Raw genomic sequence first — 7,873 nt, 5'->3', positions numbered from 1 at the left:
CGAGACGTTTCCGCTTCGCTTACACGCGAATCCCATGACACCACCCTTGAATTCTAAATCCACTTGCAAGCTGAAGTTATAGGACAAGGCACTTTGTTTATGCTCAGAAGCATTCTTTATTTATGATTCGCGGAATGCTGCAAAGACCGGAACGGAACAAAACAACCGGACCGGGCAAGTTCTAAAAAACAAACAAAACCGAGTTAACAAGCAGCGAGATGCTTTAGAGATAAAAGCATTATCTCAAAGTGCTTACCGAGATTACCGTTGTTAATATTTTAGAACTGAAACCCAACTTTATTAATCCTTTCCCAGCCGGGACCCAGGTCTAAGGAGTTTCTACACATCCCATATTGATTTGCCTCCGTTTTCTTTAAGAGGATCTGTTCCGTTCCGGCTTTTACACCGTCCCCAATACTTGGACTGAACCCTGGCTCAAATAACGCCACTAGTTCGAATCTGCTCTTTTTCGGGTAAGGGGATGAACAGCTTTCGGCGCCGCTGCCTTACTGCTGTGGATTTCCCGTTCTAAATCGACATAGCTGACCGCCTGGGAACCCCGCTTTGAGTTGCACAATATGAAAAAGGTGGAATATAGATGTAAGAAATATATCAAGAATGCGGTAGTGTGTGTGAAGCAGCGGAGGATGTATAGTCTGAAATGTGTGGTAGCCACGCATTTGCTTCTAGGAACATAGGAAGCTGCCATATACCGAGTCAGACCATTGGTCCATCTTAGCTCAGTACTGTCTACACAGACTGGAAGGAGCTTCTCCAAGGTTGCAGGCAGGAATTTCTCTCAGCCTTACCTTGGAGATGCCAGGAAGGAAGCTTGGAACCTAGAAGCTCTTCCCAGAGCCGCTCCGTCCCCTAAGGGAGTATCTTACACTTCTAGTCTCCCATTCATATGCAACCAATGTCTCCCATTCATTGGAGTGCCTTCCAATGAGTGTCTCCCATTCATATGCAACCAGGGCAGATCCTGCTTACCTAAGGGACAAGTCATGCTTGCTACCACAAGACCAGCTCTCCTCTCAGTGCATTATTCGGTGGATAGCAACCACATTCCTTTTGGCAAGCACACAAATCTTCATTGTTATGACTCAATTTTCTTAATGTGTTTTTTTTAATGTATCAATAAAAATACATTCCACATATGCAATAAACAGATACAATAAGGTACACCCTATTCTGGCTTAAACAGACAATGGCTTTGTTTGCCTAGTTACCCCTGCTAGCTAACTGGGCAAAGAGGCACCTTTTAAGGTGGTGATTCTCTTTATTTAGCAGGGGGAGAGTAACTGGCCCTATCCACCCCCAGCACAGTACATCCAGTGACTGTTGCTGGTGTCTATCTCATGTTTCTTTTTAGATTGTGAACCCTCTGGGGACAGGGAACCATCTTTCTTATTTATTTATTTATTTATTTATTTATTTATTTATTTATTTATTTATTTATTATTTCTCTATGTAAACCACTTTTCAACTTTTGTTGAAAAGTGGTTAATAAATATTTGTTGTTTGCTTGTTCCAAATCATGAGGCAGTTTCCACATTTTTAGTCTACTTTCCAGTAGACTAATGAGATCACCTGGCATTCTGTGTGTGTGTGTGTGTATGTCCCTAATCAACTTCGCAATGCCTGGACCAATATGAACCAAATCAGGTACAGCTGTAGGGACACATAGCGACACCCCAGTGGCGTAGTAGTTTGTGATGAGCTAATCCACTCTGATCCAAATGATGGATGCGTAAACATTTGAGGCACAAGTGAACCAAATTTTCTACAGCTGTAGGGACACATAGGAATGCCTAAATGGTGTGGTGTGTGATCATGTCATCCACTCCAATTCAAGATGGCAGCCACATGAACATCTGAGGTGCAAGCGGGCTAATTTGTGGACTGTCTAACCAATTTAAACCAAATTAGGTACAGTTGCAGTGAGTGACGTACAGGGACACCTCAATGGCATAGTTTGTGATGATGTCATCCACACCGATTCAAGATGGCAGATGCGTAAACTTTGGAGGTGCAAGTGGTTAACTTGTGAACCACTTAACCAATTTGAACCAAATTTGCTGCAGCTGTAGGGACACATAGGGACGCCCTAATGCAGGGGTGGGGAACCTTGGCCCTCCAGCTGTTTTTGAACTCCAACTCCCACCATCCCCAGCCAATTGTGGCTGGGGATGATAGGAGTTGTAGTTCAACAACAGCTGGAGGGCCAAGGTTCCCCACCCCTGCCCTAATGGCATGGTGTGTGCTGATGTCATCCACTCCAATCCCAGTGGCGGCCATATGAACTTCTGAGGTGCAAGTGGGTTAATTTGTGGACTGCCTAACCCATTCAAACCAAATTAGGTACAGTTGCAGTGAGTGACACACAGAGACACCTCAATGGCATAGTTTGTGATGATATCATCCACCCCAATCCAAGATGGTGGATGCATAAACTTTTGAGGTGTAAGTGGGTTAACATGTGAACTGCTTAACCATTTTGAATCAAAATTGCTGCAGTTGTAGGGACACATAGGAACACCTCAATCATGTAGTTTGTGATGATGTCATCCACCCCAGTTCAAGATGGTGAACATGTAAACATTTGAGGGCAAGTGGGCTAACTTGTAAACCGCTTAACTGATTTGAACCAAATTTGGTACAGCTGAAGAGACACTCAATGGCATAGTCTGAGATGATGTCACCCACCGCAATCCAAGATGTGGCCACGTAGACATCTAATGCGCAAGCCAGCTAATTTGTGGACTGTCTAATCAATTTGAACCAAATTGGTACAGTTATAGTGAGTGATACATAGGAACACCTCAGTGGTGTCGTTAGGAATGATGTCATCCACCCCGATCCAAGATGGTGGACACGTGTACATTTGAGCTGCAAGTGATCTAACTTGTGAACCTTGATTTGAGCCAAATTTATTCCAGTTGTAGAGACATTGAAAGGAAAGTAGGCTGATTAGTTCTTACTAGATCAACTTGTTTCATGTTATCACCCTCACATAAAAGCCAGTGCAGTGTTGTGGACTGAATATTTGGATTTGGCATGCAAGGACCTTTGATGCTCAGTGAGTGGCCAGTAGGGTTGCCAACATTCCACTGCCCAAATAAGGTTCATGAGGCAGGGAGTAATTGGGAGCCTGAGTGTTGTGGTGTTGTTGTTCTACCACTTTCCATTGAAACTGTGGTATAAGCTATAACTTAGATTACTTCTCCTCTGCTTATTGATATAACCATGGTTAGCCAAACAGGATATGATGAAATTTTTTTTCCCTAGAAAGAGAAACATTGTTAGCCAGTAAAAAAAAGTTTCACACGTGAGTACTATTTAATAGTCATCGCTTGTGTGATGTTTGTGATCCATCCTGATACCTGGAGAATGCTAAGCTCGCCAATCGTTGATGACTGTTGGCAACCTTCACCCTGCAGCCCACCAGAACCACAGAGTACAATGGTAGGGAGGGAGAAGGGAAAGGAGTTGGAGTCATTCATTATTTCGTTATTAGTCAAAATAACTGGTTTGATATGAGCCATAGGTTCTTCCCATTTCCTGAATCCAGGAAATTGTCATTTCCTGACAATGCTGGGCTAAAATAAGGGGCATCCCTGCTAATAAGGGACTGTTGGTAACCTGAGTGGCCAGTTATGTCTCTTAGCCTAGCCTAGGAGTTCCCTACCTTGGGTCCGCAGTTATTATTGTTATTGATGCTCACTGAGCATCAAAGGTCCTTGCATGCCAAATCCAAATATTCAGTCCACAACACAGCACTGGCTTTTATGTGAGGGTGATAACATGAAACAAGTTATGAAACTACCATCATCCTCAGCTGCAATGGCAAGGCAGCATTTGGGGACTGCAGGACTTCAGGTCCACCCACCCCAAGCATTTGAAGAGTCCCCCCCTCATATTACTGAACTTCCCCCTGCCAAACCCATATCACCCATCAAATGTCTCCCTTCCCTCCACCGTACCTAAAAAATAAATAATAATAATCTTAAAAATTACAGTGAGGAGTTGCTCCTCAAGGTTCCCTCTGTCTGCACCCGTGTGGGACCCAAGACAGGGCACCTCTGGGCTAGCCTATTGTAGTCTGTAGCATCCTTTATTCTAATGTGCAGCTAGATAAGTTTTGTGTAGTCAAAAATTTAGTACAGTGTAAAATAAAGTGATGGCGCTGTTTGGCATATGGTCTTTAATAGGAACTAGGCTAATTCTTAAAAAGAAAAAGAGAAATGATATTGAATACTGTTGCCTTTCAGTCTTCATAATCTTATACTACTACTACTACTACTACTACTACTACTACTACAATAATAATAATAATAATTATTATTATTATTATTATTTAGCTGCACCATAACAAATTGTTCACTGAACAGCTCTCAATACAATAAAGAAAAACAGCAATAGAATAAATCATGCAGTTAAAACAAATATGGCCCCTCGGCTTTGGAACTCCCTCCCTGAAGAGCTTCGCCATGCTCTGTCCCTCAGTGTTTTTCAAAAACATCTTAAAACACACCTTTTAAAGGTGGCTTTTTAATGCTCCATTATTATTTTGTTATATCTGTTAGGTTCTTTAGCTTTTTATAATTTTCAGTTTTAATTTGAACTTAATAATTGTGGTTTTTCATCTGGCTTTAAAAAGATTTTTTTAATTTTTTTTTTTAATAGTTAATTTTAGTACTTTTATTGTATCTGTGTCTATCTTATTGTTGTGAGCTGCCCCGAGCAGTAGTGCACTGGAGGGGTGGGGTATAAATATTTTAAATAAATAATAATAAATAAATATAACAAAACAAAAAATCACAATACAATAAAAATACAATACAAAAACATTTTTAAAACCTTTTAAAAAGCCTTGGGTGAACAGAAAGGTCTTCACCTGTTGTCTAAAAGAACAACGTGACAATACAAGGCGAGCCTCACTGGGAAGGATAGTCCATAAATTGGATGCCACCGCCAAAAAGGCCCTCTCCTTAGTAGCCACACGCCTCACTTCATCTGGTGGGTGCACTTGCAGCAGGGCCTCTGAAGAAGATCTCAGGGTCTGGGTAGAGACATATGGAGCAGGCGCTCTCTCAGGTAGCCTGGTCTCAAGCCATTTCAGGCTTTAAAGGTAAAAACCAGCACTTTGGATTGGGTCCAGAAACAGACTGGGAGCCAGTGCAGCTGACAAAGCACTGGCATGAAATGCTGTTTATGGAATAGCCTCCCCACTGAGGTCCACCTGCCTTCAACACTTCATTCTTTTAGATGCCAGGTAAAGACCTTTTTTATTCACTCAGGCCTTTTACATTTTTAATTTGGATCTGATTTTTTTAAAAATGCCTTTTAAATTGTTTTGTATTGTATTTTGTATCTCCCCCCCCCTCCTTTTTTGGTCTGTTACGATTTTATGTGCGGTGTGTTTTTATCTCATGTTTTAATTCTGCTGTGTTGTGAACTGCCCAGAGAACAATTTGTTATGGAGTGGCTAACAAATAGTACTGCATCAATTAGCACTCCCAGACTGTGAACCTAGTCCTTTAGAGGGAGTACAGCCCCTTCTAAAACAAGCTGAACCTCATTTACCTGGGCGGATGAACCACCTACCAGTAATATTTCTGACTTGTCTGGATTCACCTGCATCCAAGCACTGATTCAGGACAGTCACTGCCTCACATGCGTCCGGGGTGGAGCCACCATTGTGTGAATGGGTTCAAAGAACCCGGGCCGTGCCCCTCAGGGGCCGCACCTTATGCCCCAGCCATGCCCCCTGTGTCACAGGTCAGATGCTGCATTTTATGTCAGATGCATGGGGGTGGTTGGCGGGGAGCGGTGGTGGTGGGCGGAACAGGGGCCACTGCTGGCCTCCCTGCACGCCTGCCTGCGTCTGATGAAAAAGAGAGATACAACTGAGTGTCATCCACATATTATGAATATGACGAATACAACTAATATTTATATATTATTTTATTGATGTAGTGGTTAGAGTGCTGGACTAGGACCGGGGAGACATGAGTTCAAATCCCCATTCAGCCATGAAACTAGCTGGGTGACTCTGGGCCAGTCACTTCTCTCTCAGCCTAACCTACTTCACAGGGTTGTTGTGAGGAGAAACTCAAGTATGTAGTACACCGCTCTGGGCTCCTTGGAGGAAGAGCGGGATATAAATGTAAACAAATAAATAAATAAAATTGATGACACCTCAAGGCAAATCTCCAAATGACCTCTCCCAGCAGTTTTGTGTTGATGTTAAACAGCATAAGGGAAAGAACTGAACCCTGCAGAACTCCAAAGCACAACTGCCAAGGGGTTGAGCAATAATCCCACAGCACCAACTTTGGGAAACGGTCATCCAGGTAGGAGCGGAACCACCGCCAAGCAAGCACCTCCCACACCCAACCTGGACAGCCTATCCAAAAGGATACCATGGTATCGTAAATTGCTAAGAGATCTGATAGAATTAACAAGGTCACTCTCTCCCTGTCTCTCTCTAGTCAAAGTAATTAGTCCTGTAATATACACAGTGTGTTGGGATCCTCCAATTATGTCAGAGCGGGAATGCTCTTGGTGCAACTCCATCCTGATCATGTGTGCAGGCTGGTGATCATCTGAACCGGCCCTATGAGAATTGATGAATTAACCTTTTATATGGCACCCTGAGCTCCCTAGAGGAAGGGAGGATTCAAATGTGAGAATACCTCAGCCTTACATTCAGTCAATTATCTGTGCTCAGAAGTCTTATTGTGTGCAGGGTGCTGAACTGAACATTACTGAGTTGCCATGGTGTCTTATAGTCTAAGAATATGTGTTGTGCTAATCATTGCTGTCAACCATTCACAAAATACAGCCATTAATCTGTTACTGCCTGAAAGTTCACATTAACTTAAACATAATGGGGTTACAAGCTTTGTTGTGGGTTTGTTTGTTTCTTCTTCTTTGCAAATCATATGTACAGTGATGATGTCACTGCCCTGTCTTGGGGCATGGATGTTGACGGAGGGTCATCTACATCCGGTTGTCCCATGATTGGGTTGTCTGTGAGTGGCAGCCTGTCATTCTCAGAAATCTTTTAAAGGGACTACACCCCTCTGGGCATGCACCATTTTAAGTACACACATAGCTGAGTTTCTTGTGAGTTAGTGGCATGAATAACTTCCATCATGTCATAACAGATACTTCCTGGAAAGGGAGTGCTATGTGTTTTGTTTTTTTAATTATATAACCTCCCTGCTGCATTCTTAATCAATTCTGCAGATGAGAAATCCCTTAGGACATTTTGCCCTTGTCATGATGATTTGTACAGCATTGTTGCCAGTGCTGACTGCAGAATACGTACTGTATGCATGTCTATTTTCTGAGGAGGTCCTTCTATCATGTGTCTGACCTGAAACATTTCCCCACACTTGTCTGGCTCTCTTTCCATGACCCTTGCAAGGTCCCTTGTTTTATCACAGCTACAAGAGAAACGTATACCTACCAAAGAACAAGATTCAGGTGCTCCGGGCAAGGAACATTTCTTCCAGCACAGCTTCCATTTGTTCAACTTTTGAGTACTCTTTTAAAATTGCATTTCTAGCCCCTTTCATGATGGCAGTGTCCATAATCGGCACACCTGATCTGTCTCTGTCACAGAAGATGACAACTTTGCATGTATTGATTTTTACATTGATTTTGTGCAGCATTCTGATAGACTCAGTTTTTCATGTGCTGCTGCTAAAATGGTTATGAAACTAGGCTTCTGGTGTTCTTAAACAAAAGAGATCTGAAAGGCACACTTATATGTGCCCCGCCGTGCCATGCACCTCATAGTGTATTGTAGAAACATTTTGGAGGTTGCGACTACAGTAAATCACCAGATATATTCCAGAGAATT

The sequence above is a fragment of the Hemicordylus capensis genome, chromosome 4, assembly GCF_027244095.1.
Source record: "Hemicordylus capensis ecotype Gifberg chromosome 4, rHemCap1.1.pri, whole genome shotgun sequence".
Taxonomy (NCBI): Eukaryota; Metazoa; Chordata; class Lepidosauria; order Squamata; family Cordylidae; genus Hemicordylus; species Hemicordylus capensis.
This window is presented reverse-complemented; position numbering follows the sequence as displayed.